The sequence below is a fragment of the Macaca fascicularis genome, chromosome X, assembly GCF_037993035.2.
Source record: "Macaca fascicularis isolate 582-1 chromosome X, T2T-MFA8v1.1".
NCBI classification, from domain to species: domain Eukaryota; kingdom Metazoa; phylum Chordata; class Mammalia; order Primates; family Cercopithecidae; genus Macaca; species Macaca fascicularis.
The window spans coordinates 125,212,543-125,232,667 of NC_088395.1; the positions used below are offsets into that span (position 1 = coordinate 125,212,543).

At 42.6% G+C, this 20,125-nt stretch overlaps 1 protein-coding gene and 1 pseudogene across 1 annotated transcript in view; both read left to right on the top strand.

The window, feature by feature from the left end:
- LOC135969112 (uncharacterized) overlaps positions 1–20,125 on the top strand; it is a 93,594-nt gene that overhangs the window by 43,871 nt on the left and 29,598 nt on the right. The gene's annotated exons all lie outside the window — the stretch shown is intronic.
- The window catches only part of LOC102140387 (protein cordon-bleu-like), a 50,642-nt pseudogene continuing 41,629 nt past the window's right edge, over positions 11,113–20,125 (top strand).

Genomic DNA, 20,125 nt, shown 5'->3' on the forward strand with positions numbered 1-20,125 from the left:
CTAAGTGTGTTCTGGATTTTTGTGCTTTTGAAGAAGTTCTGAGATCAATGTATTCTTGGTTCTTCTAATGTGTAGCTGTTTGACTAAGGACTGACTCCGTGCATCTCCTATGAAGTAAAATTCATGGGTTTTATGACAGCAATTTTACATGCTGCTTAGATGCTTTTTTCTCATCTAGGTTTTTAGTTATATAATGGCAGAGATTATAAGAAATCTGATCTCCAGAGAAGTGTTGATACTTCTTTAATTTGGCATAGACTATTTTTGGCAAGCTAGTTTTCTAGCATTGAACAATTTAATGAATAGGTTCATAGTCACCCTATCCACATTCTTTTTAATGGTAGAAAACAGTCTCTCGAATACAGTAGCCATTAGCTACATGTGGACTGAACAATGAGATCACTTGGACTCGGGAAGGGGAACGTCACACACTGGGGCCTATTATGGGGAGGGGGGAGGGGGGAGGGATTGCATTGGGAGTTATACCTGATGTAAATGATGAGTTGATGGGTGCAGCACACCAACATGGCACAAGTATACATATGTAACAAACCTGCTGTGCACATGTACCCTAGAACTTAAAGTATAATGAAAAAAATTTAAATATAAATTAATTAAGAGTAGGCTGGGCATGGTGGCTTATCCCTGTAATCCCAGCACTTTAGAAGGCCGAGGCGAGTGGATCATTTGAGGTCAGGAGTCCAAGACCAGCCTGGCCAACATGGTGAAACCCCATTTCCACTAAAAATACAAAAATTAGCTGGACATGGTGGTACACACCTATAATCCCAGCTACTCAGGAGGCTGAGGCAGGAGAATTCCTTGAACCCAGGAGGTGGAGGTTTGCAGTGAGTCGAAATCTACCTCTGCACTCCAACCCGGGTGACAGAGCGAGACTCCATCTCAAAAAAAAAAAAAAAAAAAAAAAAGAAAAAGAAAAAGAAAAAGTTCCCTTATTGTACTAGCCACATTTCAAGTGCTTAGTAGTCACATGTGGCTAGTGGCTACCATACTGGAGAGTGCAGATGTAGAACATTTTCATCATCAAATAAAGTTCTATAGAGTAGCAATGGTTTAGACATTGAGCCAGTCTCTTTTCAGGCTTCTTGTTTCCAAACTAGAGTCTCATGGTTTAAGTGCATCCTTGTACAAGCAGCCATGCTCATACTATTCTCCAACACTCTCTGACTTCCAACCCCTGAGCATTGTCATTTGCCCTCTATTAGTGTTAATTTCCTATGGCTGCTATAACAAATCACCACAAGTTTAGTGGCTTAAAACAATATAAATTTATTATCATATATGACATAGTTTTGATATTTGTCCCCTTCAAATCTCATGTTGAAATGTGACCCCTAATGTTGGAGGTGGAGCCCATTGGGAGGTATTTAGGTTATGGGGGTGGATCCCTCTTGAATAGCTTGGTATCGTCTCCATGGTAATGAGTGAGTTCTCACTTTATTAGTTTACAGGAGATCTGGTTGTTTACAAGTACATAGCATGCCTCCCCTCTCTCTCTCACTCCCCCTCTCCCCATGTGACATGCCTGCTCACCCTTTGCCATCTGCCATGAATAGAAGCTTCCTGAGGTTCTCACCAGAAACAGATGCTGGCATCATGCTGCTTGCTGCTTATACAGCCTGCAGAACTGTGAGGCAAATAAACCTCTTTTATTTATGAATTACCCAGTCTCAGGTGTTCCTTTATAGCCACACAAAACCAACTAAGGCAATACAGTTTTGGAGATTGAAGTTCAAAATCAACCATTTTCCAGCTTCTAGATGCTGCCTACATTCCTTAGTTCATAGCTCCTTCTTCCGTCTTCAAAGCCTACAGTGTAGCATCTTCAAGTCTCTCTGTGACTCTCTGACCTCTGCTTCCATAGTCACATGACCTTCTCTGACTCTGACCTTCCTGCCTCTTTTATGAAGAGTCTGTAATAAAGATTAGGTCCCCTTCACTAATCCAGAGCAATCACCTCATTTCAAGATTATTAACTTAATAACACCTGCAAGTCCCTTTTAGCATTTTACCATTATGTTATACCGGTATGTTGTGAAGACCACTATTCAGCCTGCCACAGACAGTTTTCTACAGTGGCATTTTGTTTTCCCGTGATGGACAGTGATCCAGTGGTCCTTATTTTCCAGGACTAGTGATGCACAGAGTATGATGATATCCCAAGGTTTTATATAAAGGGAGAATAATGTTTTAAAATCTTATTTTATGTGAGAAATCATTTTAAATGGTCCATTTTCAAGGTTTGATAAATCTAAGTACTGACAGCCAGCCTGCAAACGTGACAAACCGCACAGCTCATGCACCTAGAAAGTCACAATAAGCAAACAGAATGTAGAGGAGGAGTCAGCCTATAAAGGGGAAGAAAAAGTTTCCAAAGTTATTGGAAAATCGAAACTTAGGCAGAGAAGGGGACTGGGTTATAACCTTATAAGGGATAATGAAACTTAGGTGACATCCAGGAAGATTGTAACCCCATAGTACTTGACCAGTGAGCAACAGGGGGAGGGAGGGACTTGTGTGCTAGGAGATAAATTACCTGCTGTAACTGCCCCAGGTGTGCCTGCCTACCAGACACCCAATCTTGCAAGATCACCGTTAAAAATCTCACTTCCACTGTTCTTTGTGTCTCTGAGTCCATTCTTTGAGTTTGGACAGATGAATGTGTTTCTCACAAACTTGGGGGCCCATCTGGGATCTCTGTGCCTGCGTGGAGTTGGACTCCGGCTGAGAGGGGACACGCGTCCCACCTGATTTAAGTGGCCTGCTCTGTCTGGGAAGCCCGGCTTCCTGCAGAGGCCATAGAGACTGTTATTCAGGAGGCAGTGGAGGTGACACAGGAAGAAAAGCAGGCACCGTGGCAACCAGGCAACCTCATGTACGAGCCAAGGTAGGAAAATTGGACTGTCAGTATTGCCTTGGTGGTTGGGCATTTTTGGAGGTTGAGTGTGTGTGACTGAGATGTGTCCTAGGTATGAAGCAAGTGTGGAGACCCAATTTACGGTTCTGTTCTCTGCCAAGGGAAACAGCCAGAGAAGGATGGAATGATTCTCGGTGTGTGCAAGAAACCTCCAGTGGGGGGCTTGAGTACACAGGGAAAAGCTCAGACACAGAGACTGACGAAAATGGGAAACAGAAATTCTAGGCCTAGGGGACGATGGAAAGAGGGAGCCAAAGAGACTCCCTCTGACATTCCCCCAGATAGTCCTTTGGGGAGAATGCTGCAGGTTTGGAGGGACAACCCTCGAGCCAGGCTCAAGGAAAAGCAAAAGATGATAAAGTATTGCTGTTTTATCTGTCCCAAAGACCCCATTCATAAGCCTTCAGTCTTTTGGTTTAAGTTTGGCTCAGATGAGGATTGGGTGTGCCAAGCTTTAATTCTCTATATGAATGATAAAACCCCATCCTAGGCCAGGTGCGGTGGCTCATGCCAGTAATGCCAGCACTTTGGGAGGCTGAGGCAGGTGGATCATGACATCAGGAGATTGAGACCATCCTGGCTAACATGGTGAAACCCCGTCTCTACTAAAAATACAAAAAATTAGCCAGATGTGGTGGCGGGCGCCGGTAGTCCCAGCTACTCAGGAGGCTGAGGCAGGAGAATGATGTGAACCTGGGAGTCGGAGCTTGCAGTGAGCTGAGATCATGCCACTGTACTCCAGCCTGGGTGACAGAGCAAGACTCCACTCAAAAAAAAAAAAAAAAAATCCTCACAAGAAGAGATACATTATGCTCTCTGCTGGGTCAAAGAATTAACCCCCATGTTCCCCATCAAAGAAGAAGAAAAAGAGTCCAGTAAAAAGCCCTTGCCCAGTGAAAAGCCCTGGGACCCCCTATCATGCTTGCCCTTCCATACAGCTCACAAAATAGGGGACAGGAGGATCAAGAGGGCAACAGGAGGGTTAGAGGAAGAAAAACCTGGAGACCATGGGGGAGCTGAACCAATTGCTCCTTTAAGTCCTTATCCAAATTTAAGGAAAAGAACAGTGTGAGAGGGATATTGAGAACTTCCCTATCCTTTCCACACAGCAGGCATCGAGCATGCTCCCTCTTAAGGAAGTTCCCATGGGACAGGGAGAGACTGGCTTTGTAAATGCTCCTCTTACAAGTACTGAAGTTAGGAATTTCAAGAAGGAGATGAAACCACTCCTAGAAGAGCCCCTCGGTTTAACAGACTAGCTGGACAAATTCCTAGGACCCAGCTTTTACACCTGGGCTGAAATGATGTCTATCATGAATATCCTGTTCACAGCAGAAAAAAGGAATGATTAGGAGAGCAGCCATGACCATCTGGGAGAGGCAACACCCTCCCGGGCAAGGAGTCTTGCCATCCGAACAAAAATTTCCAAATGTCGATCCTAAATGGGATAATAATGATCCCAGGAACTGGGCCCAAATGCAGGACCTCAGGGAACTAATAATTAAAGGGATCAAAGAGTCCACTCCTAGGACACAAAATGTCTCAAAGGCATTCAAGATTCAACAAGAAAAAGAGGAAACTCCCTCTGCATTCCTGCAGAGGCTCCTGAGAAAATACTCTAGATTAGATCTGGAGGACTCCATAGGGCAAGGCCTTTTTTATATTTTTTATTATTATTATTATTTATTATTTTTTTATTATTATACTTTAAGTTCTAGGGTACATGTGCATAACGTGCCGGTTTGTTACATATGTATACTTGTGCCATGTTGGTGTGCTGCACCCATCCACTCATCAGCACCCATCAACTCGTCATTTACATCAGGTATAACTCCCAATGCAATCCCTCCCCCCTCCCCCTTCTCCATAATAGGCCCCGGTGTGTGATGTTCCCCTTCCCGAGTCCAAGTGATTTCATTGTTCAGTTCCCACCTATGAGTGAGAACATGCAGTGTTTGGTTTTCTGTTCCTGCGATAGTTTGCTAAGAATGATGGTTTCCAGCTGCATCCATGTCCCTACAAAGGACACGAACTCATCATTTTTTATGGTTGCATAGTATTCCATGGTGTATATGTGCCACATTTTCTTAATCCAGTCTGTCACTGATGGACATTTGGGTTGATTCCAAGTCTGCTATTGTGAATAGTGCCACAATGAACATATGTGCGCATGTGTCTTTATAGCAGCAAGATTTATAATCCTTTGGGTATATACCCAGTAATGGGATGGCTGAGTCATATGGTACATCTAGTTCTAGATCCTTGAGGAATCGCCACACTGTTTTCCATAATGGTTGAACTAGTTTACAATCCCACCAACAGTGTAAAAGTGTTTCTATTTCTCCACATCCTCTCCAGCACCTGTTGTCTCCTGATTTTTTAATGATTGCCATTCTAACTGGTGTGAGATGGTATCTCATTGTGGTTTTGCTTTGCATTTCTCTGATGGCCAGTGATGATGAGCATTTTTTCATGTGTCTGTTGGCTGTATGAATGTCTTCTTTTGAGAAATATCTGTTCATATCCTTTGCCCACTTTTTGAAGGGGTCGTTTGGTTTTTTCTTGTAAATTTGTTTGAGTTCTTTATAGGTTCTGGATATTAGCCCTTTGTCAGATGAGTAGATTGCAAAAATTTTCTCCTATTCCGTAGGTTGCCTGTTCACTCTGATGGTAGTTTCTTTTGCTGTGCAGAAGCTCTTTAGTTTGATGAGATCCCATTTGTCAATTTTGGCTTTTGTTGCCGTTGCTTTTGGTGTTTTAGACATGAAGTCCTTGCCCATGCCTATGTCCTGAATGGTATTACCTAGGTTTTCTGCTAGGGTTTTTATGGTATTAGGTCTAACATTTAAGTCTCTAATCCATCTTGAATTAATTTTTGTATAAGGAGTAAGGAAATGATCCAGTTTCAGCTTTCTACTTATGGCTAGCCAGTTTTCCCAGCACCATTTATTAAATAGGGAATCCTTTCCCCATTTCTTGTTTTTGTCAGGTTTGTCAAAGATCAGATGGCTGTAGATGTGTGGTATTATTTCTGAGGACTCTGTTCTGTTCCATTGGTCTATATCTCTGTTTTGGTACCAGTACCATGCTGTTTTGGTTACTGTAGCCTTGTAGTATAGTTTGAAGTCAGGTAGCGTGATGCCTCCAGCTTTGTTCTTTTGACTTAGGATTGTCTTGGCAATGCGGGGTCTTTTTTGGTTCCATATGAACTTTAAAGCAGTTTTTTCCAATTCTGTGAAGAAATTCATTGGTAGCTTGATGGGGATGGCATTGAATCTGTAAATTACCTTGGGCAGTATGGCCATTTTCACGATATTGATTCTTCCTATCCATGAGCATGGTATGTTCTTCCATTTGTTTGTGTCCTCTTTTATTTCACTGAGCAGTGGTTTGTAGTTCTCCTTGAAGAGTTTGTAGTTCTCCTTTACATCCCTTGTAAGTTGGATTCCTAGGTATTTTATTCTCTTTGAAGCTATTGTGAATGGAAGTTCATTCATGATTTGGCTTTCTGTTTGTCTATTACTGGTGTATAAGAATGCTTGTGATTTTTGCACATTATTTTTGTATCCTGAGTCTTTGCTGAAGTTGCTTATCAGCTTAAGGAGATTTTGGGCTGAGATGATGGGGTTTTCTAAATATACAATCATGTCATCTGCAAACAGGGACAATTTGACTTCTTCTTTTCCTAACCGAATACCCTTGATTTCTTTCTCTTGCCTGATTGCCCTGGCCAGAACTTCCAACACTATGTTGAATAGGAGTGGTGAGAGAGGGCATCCCTGTCTTGTGCCAGTTTTCAAAGGGAATTTTTCCAGTTTTTGCCCATTCAGTATGATATTGGCTGTGGGTTTGTCATAAATAGCTCTTATGATTTTGAGATATGTTCCATCAATACCGAATTTATTGAGCGTTTTTAGCATGAAGGGCTGTTGAATTTTGTCAAAGGCCTTTTCTGCATCTATTGAGATAATCATGTGGTTTTTGTCTTTGGTTCTGTTTATATGCTGGATTACATTTATTGATTTGTGTATGTTGAACCAGCCTTGCGTCCCAGGGATGAAGCCCACTTGAACATGGTGGATAAGCTTTTTGATGTGCTGCTGGATTCGGTTTGCCAGTATTTTATTGAGAATGTTTGCATTGATGTTCATCATGGATATTGGTCTAAAATTCTCTTTTTTCGTTGTGTCTCTGCCAGGCTTTGGTATCAGGATGATGTTGGCCTCATAAAATGAGTTAGCGAGGATTCCCTCTTTTTCTATTGATTGGAATAGTTTCAGAAGGAATGGTAGCAGCTCCTCCTTGTACCTCTGGTAGAATTCAGCTGTGAATCCATCTGGTCCTGGACTTTTTTTGGTTGGTAGGCTATTAATTATTGCCTCAGTTTCAGAGCCTGCTATTGGTCTATTCAGGGATTCAACTTCTTCCTGGTTTAGTCTTGGGAGAGTGTAAGTGTCCAGGAAATTATCCATTTCTTCTAGATTTTCTAGTTTATTTGTGTAGAGGTGTTTATAGTATTCTCTGATGGTAGTTTGTATTTCTGTGGGGTCGGTGGTGATATCCCCTTTATCATTTTTCTATTGCATCTATTTGATTCTTTTCTCTTTTCTTCTTTATTAGTCTTGCTAGTGGTCTATCAATTTTGTTGATCTTTTCAAAAAACCAATTCCTGGATTCATTGATTTTTTGGAGGGTTTTATGTGTCTCTATCTCCTTCAGTTCTGCTCTGATCTTAGTTATTTCTTGCCTTCTGCTAGCTTTTGAATGTGTTTGCTCTTGCTTCTCTAGTTCTTTTAATTGTGATGTTAGAGTGTCAATTTTAGATCTTTCCAGCTTTCTCTTGTGGGCATTTAGTGCTATAAATTTTCCTCTACACACTGCTTTAAATGTGTCCCAGAGATTCTTGTATGTTGTATCTTTGTTCTCATTGGTTTCAAAGAACATCTTTATTTCTGCCTTCATTTCATTATGTACCCAGTAGTCGTTCAGGAGCAGATTGTTCAGTTTCCATGTAGTTGAGTGGTTTTGATTGAGTTTCTTAGTCCTGAGTTCTAGTTTGATTGCACTGTGGTCTGCGAGACAGTTTGTTATAATTTCTGCTCTTGTACATTTGCTGAGGAGTACTTTACTTCCAATCGTGCAGTCAATTTTGGAATAAGTGCAATGTGGTGCTGAGAAGAATGTATATTCTGTTGATTTGGGGTGGAGAGTTCTGTAGATGTCTGTTAGGTCTGTTTGGTGCAGAGCTGAGTTCAATTCCTGGATATCCTTGTTAACACTCTGTCTCGTTGATCTGTCTAATGTTGACACTGGAGTGTTGAATTCTCCCGTTATTATTGTTTGGGAGTCTAAGTCTCTTTGTAAGTCTCTAAGGACTTGCTTTATGAATCTGGGTGCTCCTGTATTGGGTGCATGTATATTTAGGATAGTTAGCTCTTCCTGATGAATTGATCCCTTTACCATTATGTAATGGCCTTCTTTGTCTCTTTTGATCTTTGATGGTTTAAAGTCTGTTTTATCAGAGACTAGGATTGCAACCCCTGCTTTTTTTTGTTCTCCATTTGCTTGGTAGATCTTCCTCCATCCCTTTATTTTGAGCCTGTGTGTCTCTGCATGTGAGATGGGTCTCCTGAATACAGCAAACTGATGGGTCTTGACTCTTTATCCAGTTTGCCAGTCTGTGTCTTTTAATTGGAGCATTTAGTCCATTTACATTTAAGGTTAATATTGTTATGTGTGAACTTGATCCTGTCATTATGATATTAGCTGGTTATTTTGCTCGTTAGTTGATGCAGTTTCTTCCTAGCATCGATGGTCTTTACATTTTGGTATGTTTTTGCAATGGCTGGTACTGGTTGTTCCTTTCCATGTTTAGTGCTTCCTTCAGGGTCTCTTGTAGGGCAGGCCTGGTGGTGACAAAATCTCTAAGCATTTGCTTATCTGTAAAGGATTTTATTTCTCCTTCACTTATGAAACTTAGTTTGGCTGGATATGAAATTCTGGGTTGAAAATTCTTTTCTTTAAGAATGTTGAATATTGGCCCCCACTCTCTTCTGGCTTGTAGAGTTTCTGCCGAGAGATCTGCTGTTAGTCTGATGGGCTTCCCTTTGTGGGTAACCCGACCTTTCTCTCTGGCTGCCCTTAACAGTTTTTCCTTCATTTCAACTTTGGTGAATCTGACAATTATGTGTCTTGGAGTTGCTCTTCTCGAGGAGTATCTTTGTGGTGTTCTCTGTATTTCCTGAATTTGAATGTTGGCCTGCCTTACTAGGTTGGGGACGTTCTCCTGGATGATATCCTGCAGAGTGTTTTCCAACTTGGTTCCTTTCTCCCCCTCACTTTCAGGCACCCCAATCAGATGTAGATTTGGTCTTTTCACATAATCCCATACTTCTTGAAGGCTTTGTTCATTTCTTTTTCCTCTTTTTTCTTTAGACTTCTCTTCTCGCTCCATTTCATTCATTTGATCCTCAATCGCTGATACTCTTTCTTCCAGTTGATTGAGTTGGTTACTGAAGCTTGTGCATTTGTCACGTATTTCTCGTGTCATAGTTTTTATCTCTGTCAGTTCGTTTATGGCCTTCTCTGCATTGATTATTCTAGTTATCCATTCTTTCATTCGTTTTTCAAGATTTTTAGTTTCTTTGCAGTGGGTACATAATTCCTCCTTTAGCTCTGAGAAGTTTGATGGACTGAAGCCTTCTCTCAACTCATCAAAGTCATTCTCTATCCAGCTTTGATTTGTTGCTGGTGATGACCTGTGTTCCTTTGGAGGGGGAGATGAGCTCTTGTTTTTTTAATTTCCAGCTTTTCTGCCCTGCTTTTTCCCCATCTTTGTCGTTTTATCTGCCTTTGGTCTTTGATGATGGTGACGTACTGATGGGGTTTTGGTGTGGGTGTCCTTCCTGTTTGTTAGTTTTCCTTCTAACAGTCAGGACCCTTGGCTGTAGGTCTGTTGGAGATTACTTGAGGTCCACTCCAGACCCTGTTTGCCTGGGTATCAGCAGCAGAGGCTGCAGAAGATAGAATATTGCTGAACAGCGAGTGTACCTGTCTGATTCTTGCTTTGGAAGCTTCGTCTCAGGGGTGTACCCTGCTGTGTGAGGTGTGGGGTGTCAGTCTTCCCCTAGTGGGGGATGTCTCCCAGTTAGGCTACTCAGGGTTCAGGGACCCACTTGAGCAGGCAGTCTGTCCATTCTCAGATGTCAGTCTCCGTGTTGGGAGATCCACTGCTGTCTTCAAAGCTTCAAAGACTTCAAAACGACAGGGTTGTTTGCGTCTGCAGAGGTTTCTGCTGCTTTTTTTTGTTTGTTTGTTTAGCTGTGCCCTCTCCCCAGAGGTGGAGTCTACAGAGACAGGCAGACCTCCTTGAGCTGCTGTGGGCTCCACCCAGTTCGAGCTTCCCAGTGGCTTTGCTTACCTACTGAAGCCTCAGCAATGGCGGGTGCCCCTCCCCCAGCCTCGCTGCTGCCTTGCCGTTAGATAGCAGACTGCTGTGCTAGCAATGAGGGAGGCTCCACGGGCGTGGGACCCTCCCGGCCATGTGTGGGATATAATCTCCTGGTGTGCCGTTTGCTAAGACCCTTGGTAAAGCGCAGTATTGGGGTGGGAGTTACCAAATTTTGCAGGTGTTGTGTGTCTCAGTTCCCCTGGCTAGGAAAAGGGATTCCCTTCCCCCTTGCGCTTCCCAGATGAGGTGATGCCTCGCCCTGCTTCAGCTCTTGCTGGTCAGGCTGCAGCAGCTGACCAGCACCGATTCTGCAGCACTCCCTAGTGAGATGAACCCAGCACCTCAGTTGAAAATGCAGAAATCAACCGTCTTCTGTGTTGCTTGCGCTGGGAGCTGGAGACTGGAGCTGTTCCTATTCAGCCGCCTTGCTCCTGATCGGGCAAGGCCTTTTGAAGGTTAACTTTGTAACTAAGATCTGGCCAGACATTACAAAAAAATTACAAAAGGGTGATGAATGGGATGAGAAACCAATTGAGGAATTACTGAGGGAAGCTCAGAAGGTCTTTGTAAGGAGAGAGGAAGGGAAGCTGAAACAAAAAGTGAGAATCATGGTTTCTGCTGTGGAAGAGGTAGTCAGAAAAAGGTTAGATCAATATCCCTCTTGAAGGAGACAATGGAATAATAGATTTCGACACAGAGAAAGAAGGGAAAAGCTCCTAAGACTATGAGTGGACGTTACAAGTGTGGAAAACCAGGGCCTTTTAAGAGAGAATGTCCTGAAGGGAAAAAAGAAGAAAAGGTGATCCCCTTTATGACCGTTGATGAAGACAAGAGGGGTCAGGGGTTCCTTCTGAGTAGGACCCTCCAGGAACCCTTGATAAATGTGAAGGTGGGACCCGAGGGAGAAGAAGTGACACTTTTTGTTGATACTGGGGTGGCTTGCTCCTCCCTAATTCACCAACCAAGGGGTACAGAACTCTCTAAGGAAAAATTGACAGTATCAGGGGCAAAAGGGGAGGGATTGCAGGTTCAGATATTCAAGGAAATGTTAATTAGATTGAGACCTGAACAAATTGAGGGGTCACTCTTACATGTTCCTGAAGCAGAAACTAACCTCCTTGGTTGAGACCTGATTGTGAGATTGGGTTTAGGATTAGGAATAGAGGAAGGACAAATAAAAGTACTGATGGGCCTCCTAACAAAGGAAGAGAAAAAAAATTAATCCTTTTGTGTGGATTAGGGAAGGCAACAGGGGATGGTTAAAAATCACACCCTTACAGATTAAACTAAAACAACCAGGAGAAGTAGTTTTCAGAAAACAGGCCATGCGCAGTGGCTCACGCCTGTAATCCCAGCATTTTGGGAGGCCGAGGTGGGCGGACCATGAGGTCAAGAGATCAAGACCATCCTGACCAACATGGTGAAAGCCCGTCTCTACTAAAAATACAAAAATTATCTCGGCATGGTGGCACGCACCTGTAGTCTCAGCTGCTCAGGAGGCTGAGGCAGGAGAATCACCTGAACCCAGGAGGTTGCAGTGAGCCGAGATCATGCCACTACACTCCAGCCTGGCGACAGAGTGAGACTCCGTTTAAAAAAAAAAAAAAAAGAAAAAAAGAAAACAATATCCCATTTCTGTTGAAGGGAGAAAAGATCTCCAACTGATAATAGACAGATTGATTAAAGATGGACTATTAGAATCCTGCATGTCACCATACAATACTCCAATTTTCCCAGTCAAAAAGCCTGATGGGTTCCCTAGATTGGTGCAAGATCTAGGGGATATGAATCAAATTGTCCAGACCCACCATCCTGTGGCGTCTAACCCCTACACCCTCCTTAATAAGATACCATGAACATAAGTGGTTCAGTGTGGTGGGTCTAAAAGATGCATTCTGGGCATGTCCCCTAGATTTTAGGAATAGGGACCTCTTTGCCTTTGAATGGGAAAATCCTATAACTGGGAGAAAACAACAGTACCACTAGACTGTGCTGCCACAAGGTTTCATGGAAGCCCCAAACGCATTTGGTCAAATCATAGAAAAAGTCCTGGAGGAATTCCAACCTTCCAGGGGAATGCAGTCATTAAAATATGTAGATAATCTTTTAATTTCTGGTGAGAGGAGGGCCAAGGTATTAGAAACCACCATAAGCTTTCTTAATTTCCTAGGAGAAAGGGGATTGCAAGTCTCTAAGAACAAATTGCAGTTTGTAGAAAAAGAAGTTAAATATTTAGAACACCTGATTAGTGAAGGGAAGCAGATAATAAACCCAGAGAGAATATCTGGAATAATGGGCCTGCCTTTGCCTAAGACAGAGAGAACTCCGAAAATTTTTAGGTTCAACTGGCTACTGTAGGTTATGAATTGACTCATATGCTCAAAAGACAAAAATTCTGTATCTCAAGTTACTAGAATAGGAGCCTGATCGCATGCAATGGTCCCCAGAGGAAATTCAGGCAGTGAAAGAGCTAAAGCAGGCCCTCATTACAGCCCTGGTCCTGGCCCTCCCATCTTTAAAGAAACCATTCCATCTGTTTGTAACAGTAGACCAGGGTGTGGCCTTGGGGTGCTCACTCAAACCTGGGGAGGGAAGAGACAACCTGTTGCTTTTGTCTCCAAGCTTCTTGAGCCTGTCTCTCGGGGGTGGCCTGAATGTGTGCAAGCAGTAGCTGCCACAGCTCTGCTGGTAGAGTCAAAAGCTAACCTTTGGTGGGGCCCTAATAGTAAGCACCCCACATCAAGTCAGGAATATATTAAATCAAAAAGCCGGGAGGTGGTTAAAGGATTCTTGGATTCTAAAATATGAAGCCATATCACTAGAAAAAGATAATTTGGTTGTAACAACAGATACTTGCCTGAATCCAGCCAGTTTCCGATGGAAAGGAGAGGAGAACAAAGAGACATCAGACCATAACTGCTTAGATATCATAGAATACCAAGTCAAAGTTAGACCAGACCTTAAGGAAGCTCCACTATATGGTGGGATAAGGCTGTTTGTGGATGGGTCGTCCCAAGTGACAAATGGCAAGAGACATAATAGTTATGCTGTTATTGATGGAAATAAATACTTTAGTTAACCAAATAATGACTCTAAAAGCGTAGAAATAATTGAGGTAAAGGATTTAAGGCAAACTTTAGAAATTGAGACAGCATACAGGGATGTGAATGCCTGGGTCAAATGGGTCAAATTTTCGGTACAAGCCCTCAACAAGACTAATTGCTGGCTGGGCGCGGTGGCTCATGCCTGTAATCTCAACACTTTGGGAGGCCGAGATAGGCGGGTCACAAGGTCAGGAGATCGAGACCATCCTGGCTAACACGGTGAAACCCTGTCCCTACTAAAAATTCAAAAAATTAGCCAGGCATAGTGGCACGTGCCTGTAATCCTAGCTACTCGGGAGGCTGAGGCTGAGGCAGGAGAATCGCTTGAACCCGGGAGGCGGAGGTTATAGTGAGCCGAGATCACGCCACTGCACTCCAGCCTGGGTGACAGAGCGAGAGTCCGTCACACAAAAAAAGAAGTAATTGCTATGTGTGTGCTGCGGGACGACCTCAAGCACAGGTGGTTCCATTTCCCCGAGGATGGGATACCGATCCTGAAGGCATGCATTGCATGGTGGCTGTATACCAGGACGAAGATGCATGGGGAAATGAGACTTGTAAGAGCCTGTCATTGCTCTTTCCCGCATTGTAGAGGTCAGATCCCAGAGCAATCCCCTCATTCTCTACAGGGAATATGAACCTAGGCACTCCTCTTGTCTCTCTAGGCAGGGGGCAGAGTTCAATAAGCCCGTGGGAGAACTCTCATACTTGTACCCACATCCTAATCATCACTGGTGAGTCAGGCAATGGCAATTACTCAGCTCTCCGTATACTCTGGGCTGATGTCTGGTGGTATTGTGGGAAAAGGGACCTCCATAACCTGTTAGTTACTGTCCAATTGGACCAGGACTTGTGCTTTAGTCCAATTGGCCATTCCTTTCACCCTGGCATTTCATAAGATACCCGAAAATACACATGGCCACCAAAACCAGAGAGATTTGACAAATTCTTTTGATCCCAATGTATATATTGACTCGATAGGAGTCCCTAAGGGGGTGCCTAATGAATTTAAGGCCCGAAGCCAAATAGCTGCTGAGTTTGAGTCAGCACTCTTTTGGTGATCAACTATTAATAAGAATGTGGATTGGATTAACTACATCTGTTATAATCAACAGAGATTCATCAATTCTACTCAGGACGCCCTTAAAGAGGTGGCTAGCGAGTTAGATGCCACCAGCCAAATGGCCTGGGAAACAGACTTGTGCTAGACATGATACTAGCAGAAAAAGGGGGCGTATGTGTTATGTTGGATGGGAAATGTTGTACTTTCATTCCCAACAGTATTGCCCCAGATGGGACCATCACCAAAGTTTTACAAGGACTGGCAACTCTAGCCAACAAACTGGCAGAAAATGCTGGAATTGATGACCCATTTACAGGCTAGCTAGAAGGTTGGTTTGGAAAATGGAAAGACATTATAGCTTCAATCCTTACATTTCTCATAATTGTGGCAGGAGTCTTAACTGCAGTAGGATGTTGTATTATCCCTTGTGTGAAGGGAGTAGCACAGAGATTAATTGAAACAGCTATTAATAAACAAATACCAATGACTTACCAGCAAAATAACCTGCTACTGTTAGAAACCAAATTAAACTCACTCTCCTATAAGGAAGAAAGTAGACAACTTCTAGAGTGATTCAAAGACCAAAAGGGTTTAGATGAAAATGAGACCAGAGGAAGTAAATAAAAAAGAGGAAGGAATTTGTGAGAAAACATTTTATGTGGTCAATTTTCAAGGTATGATAAATCTAAGTACTGGCAACCAGCCTGTGGACATGACAAACCACATGGCTCATGTACCTAGAAAGTCATGATAAGGAAACAGAATGTAGAGCAGGGGTCAGCCCATAAAAGGGAAGAAAGTTTTGTTATTGGGAAATCGAAATGTAAGTGGGGTAGGGGACTGGGGTATCATCTTATAAAAGATAATGAAACTTAGGTGATGTCTGGGACTATTGTAACCCCATAGTACTTGACCAGTGAGGAACTGGGGGAGGGACTTGCATGCTAGAGATAAATTACCTGCTGTAACTGCCCCAGATTTATCTGCCTACCAGACACCCGATTTTGTAATACTGCCTTTAAAAGTCTTGATTCCACTGTTCTTCGTGCCTCTGAGTCCATTCTTTGGGTTTGGATGGGTGAATGTGTTTCTCATATTTTCTGCCTTTGGCCTATATGGAAATACCAAAATATGATTGTTCTGACTCTCAAAATATGATGATTCTGTGAGTATAGTGGTATAGGAGTATCTTATCAGCAAGACAAATCCACAGCTAACTCAATATCCTATCAGAGTGTTTGGTTACTGTAATACAGTCATTTCAGGGTTAATCTCTGCCAGCTTTTCTTCTCAAACACACACACACACACACACACACACACTGATATGGATGCACCCACCAACAAAAAACTGGGGGCTTCATATATTAACCAAAGCAAAGTCTTCTGAGCTTCTTTTTGCCCCCCAAAAAGGATGATAAATGAAAGTCTGAATCATTCCTAGGAGAAGCAGCAGCAGATACCAATGCAGAATTGGTTTTCCACTTCCAGTCTGGACAAGATGGCACAGACTCATTTCTCCCTGCTTCTCCCAGGTAAGCCCAACCAGAAATCCTGGAGAATTCTAAAAGGTGTAAAGGGGAAGGCAGAATGATTAGGAATCCCAGAACTGGAGGAACACCATAGTAGCAGGGTACCTTATGACTCTCAAGCCAACCAAAGAATGTGACCCGGGCCCCGCATTTCTTAAACCCCAGCCTAGCAACAGAAAATGGTTCCTGTGAGTTCCTTTCTCCTCTGCATTGAATGGGACATCAACAGGTAAGCCTAGCAACTCCAGCAAGTGGGATTTAGCAAGGCGCCCCACTGACAATAAGTAGCCAGCAGAAGTGCTGTCCTTTCCCACCAAGATCGGAGACTCCCCTACCCCACTGAAAGATACTCTCCAAGCAAGCACACCATCAAGGGGAAACATGACCATGACAAGTAGCCTGGCCCAGGAAGCCTGTTTGTCTTCATGGTCTTGAGGCTTCTCTCTTCCTCTGAGAGATACCAGGAAGGCAAGCAGCAAAGTCAGGGGAGTCCCACCAGAACCAGCAGAGACAAGAAAGATTCTTTGTTTCCACAGACTAGAAAAATCACTTCCCCCACCTAGAGGCACCAGGCAACCCTATCTGAGGAACACTGCTTCCTCAGGCAGCACCAGCAGGGAAGAGTGGACCCATCAGCACCACATGAATCAAGCAGACCAAAATAGCACTACAGAGGCTCTGAAACTAAATTGTCATTGGAATCACAGCCTTCAAAAGTAGGCCAGGACCTAAACCTATTTTTATGCTAAACCTAAACAAACTGACTGCCTGCTAAAGTCAAATATTTAAGTAGGAATTAGAGTCTTCTAACATAATAGTCAACATATCCAGAATATGATAAAAATCACCCTAAAACAATCAACCAATGCCAACACCAAGATGAATTAGATGTTGAAATTATCTGACAAGGGTTTTAATGTAGCCACCACAAAAATGCTTTAATAAGTAATTGCAAAGTCTCTTGAAATAAATGGAAAAAATATAAAATCTTAGCATAGCAATAGAAGTTATACAAAAGAATCAAATATACTCCAGGCCAGCCTGACATGGCACATTCAGTCTCTGATTAGGAACGTGGAGTAGGGCAAGGACAGGATAAGATGGGAAATACATGTGTGGTTCTGTGATGGAGCTGCAGCTGAATTATTTCATCACAAGGGGCTCTTATGTTGTCAAAGGACACAGACCTGAACCTTGACTGAGTAGTTTTCTGAGGGGCATTGAGCACTTCCTGGGGAGTCAGGAATTGGGAAACTTGGTTTTGACCTTTGTGTGGCTGTGTGACTATCTCTCATCTGCCTCTTTCTGAGAATAGGAACTACTTCGAATCCAGGAAGGGAGGCTGGTCAAATACAAATAACAATCAACAGCCCAATGGCAACCCTTCCTTGCAGTGAGTACTCACTGTGTGCCAAACACTGAACTAGATCTCTTTGTAAGCATCCATTCATGGAATCCTCACAGCAGCCATCCACTGAGGGCAGTTTTGAGATGTCAGGTTTAATTGTGTTAAAGTTCCCTCAGTAGACAGCTGGGGTAGCTACCAGTTACAAAGCCCTGTGCCAGATACAGGTATAAGTGATACTGTGATGACACCCTTCATAGACACACGTGACTAGAGCTCACAGCAGGTGGGGGGCAAGCAAGTTCCTGGGATGGAACAACATGGGGATCCCAAGGAACAAGTGGCCACATTCTGGGAGTGTTTGGGAAGATTTCCCCTTGGCAGGGTATTTAACTTCAGCTTCCAAATACTGGTGAAAGCATGGGCTTTGGCATCAGGAAGACTTGGATTCAAGTCCCAACTCCTTTGCTTCTTGGCAATGGGACCTTGGTTAAATAAATTAACCTAAAAAAAAAGAAAAAGAAAAAGAAAAAACCTTAACCTGACTAAACCTCAGTTTCCTCATCTGTAAAATGGGTGTAAGTATTGCTATAATCATTGTTGGGTTGTTGTGAGGAAGAAATGGGAAGACGCTCAGAGCAGCCCTAGGCGGGGATAGTCTGTGCCTCTTTACTTGAAGGCCCCTTCTGACACTCCTTCCTCCAGGAATCCTTTGATCTCTTCTTCCTTCAAACTCATACATAATCAGGCATTTTATACATGATTAAAACACCTGTTCACATTTTTTTAAAGAACCAAATGAAAATTACAGAACTGAAAAATAGATTTTTTAAAATTGCTGGATAGGATCAATTATGGAGTGGAGATGGCAGAGGACAAAATCAGTAAGCTTGTGTATAGATCAATAGAATTTACCCAGCTTGAACAACAGAGAGAAAATAGACTGAAAAAAAAAGATGGATAGGGCCTCAGGGACCTGTTGGAAATAACAAAAGATCCAACATTCATATAATCAGATTCCCAGAAGGATACCAAAACCGAAGACAGTACAAAGCAAGAAAACTATAGATGAATATCTTTCATGGACTTAGACACAGAAACTGCCACAAAATAATAGCCAGATGAACCCAACAATGTAGAAAATAATTATACTCTGGGGTTTATTCCCATGTATGCATATTTCAATATTTTAAAATTAATCAATGTAATCCACCATATCAGCAGACTAAAATCATTTGACCATATCAACTGGCACAGAAAAAGCATTTGATAGTAACATTCAACTTTTTTTTTTTTTTTTTTTTTTTTTTGAGACAGGGTCTCGCTTTGTTACTCAGGCTGGAGTGCAGTGGCACAAACATGGTTCACTGCAGCCTCAACCTCCTGGGCCCAAGTGATCCTCCCTCCTCAGTCCCCCCAGTAACTGGTACTGTAGGTGTGTGCCATCATGCCTAGCTAATGTATTTTTTTGTGGAGACAAGATTCCACCGTGTTGTCCAGATTGGTCTCGATCTCCTGAGCTCAGGCAATCTGCCCACCTCAGCCTCCCAAAATTGCTGGGATTACAGGCATAAGCCACCACACCCAGCCTAAAGTTCAACATTTATTCATGATTAAAAACTCTCAGTACACTAGGCATAGAGGAGAACTTCCTTAATCTCATAAAGAACATCTACGAAAAACCTACAACTAACATTATACTTAATGGTGAAAGATTGAGTTCTTTCTCAAGTCAAAACAAGGCAAGCATGTTTGTTTTCACTACTTCTTTTTTTTTTTTTTTTTTTTTTTTCTTGAGGTGAGGTCTTACTCTGTCACCCAGACCGGGGTGCAGTGGCACGATCTCAGCTCACTGCAACCTCTGCCTTCTGGGTTCAAGCGATTCTTGTGCCTCAGCCTCCCAAGTAGCTGGGACTACAGGGGCCCACCACCACACCCAGCTAATTTTTGTATTTTTAGTAGAGATGGGGTTTCGCCATGTTGGCCAGGCTGGTCTTGAACTCGTGACCTCAGGTTATCCACCTGCCTTGGCCTCCCAGAGTGCTGGGATTATAGGCATGAGCAACCGCGCCTGGCTGTTCTCACTACTTTTATTCAATATTGTACTGTAAGTTCTATCCAGTACAATGGCAAGAAAGGGGGGAAAGTAGCTCTTGCACAACAAGGCAAGAAAAGGAAATAAAAGGTATATGGATTGGAAAGGATCAAGTGAAACTGTCTTGATTCGTGGAAGACTTAATTGTCTACGTAGAAAATCACAGGGAATCTTTAAAAAAAAAAAAGAAAAAAGAAACCTCGTAGAAGTATTCACTGAATTCAGCAAGGTCATATGATACCAGATAAACACATAAAAATCAATCACATATATATACTAACGATGTGGAAATCTAAATAAAGAACACAATACCATTCATACTTGTGCCAAAGAGCAGGTATAAACTTAACAAAACATGCAAGGATCTGTATGTAGGAAATTATAAAACACTGAGGAAAGAACTCAAAGAAGACCTTAATAATTGCAGAGACATACTGTGTTTGTGGGTTAAAAGACTCAACACAGTAAAGATATCAGTTATCTCCAAATTGATCTATAGGCAAATGAAATTCCTATCAAAATCTCAGCAAGGATTTTCATAGACATAGAAAAGCTTCTTCTAAAATTTACATGGAAAGGCAAAGGACCTAGAGTAGTTA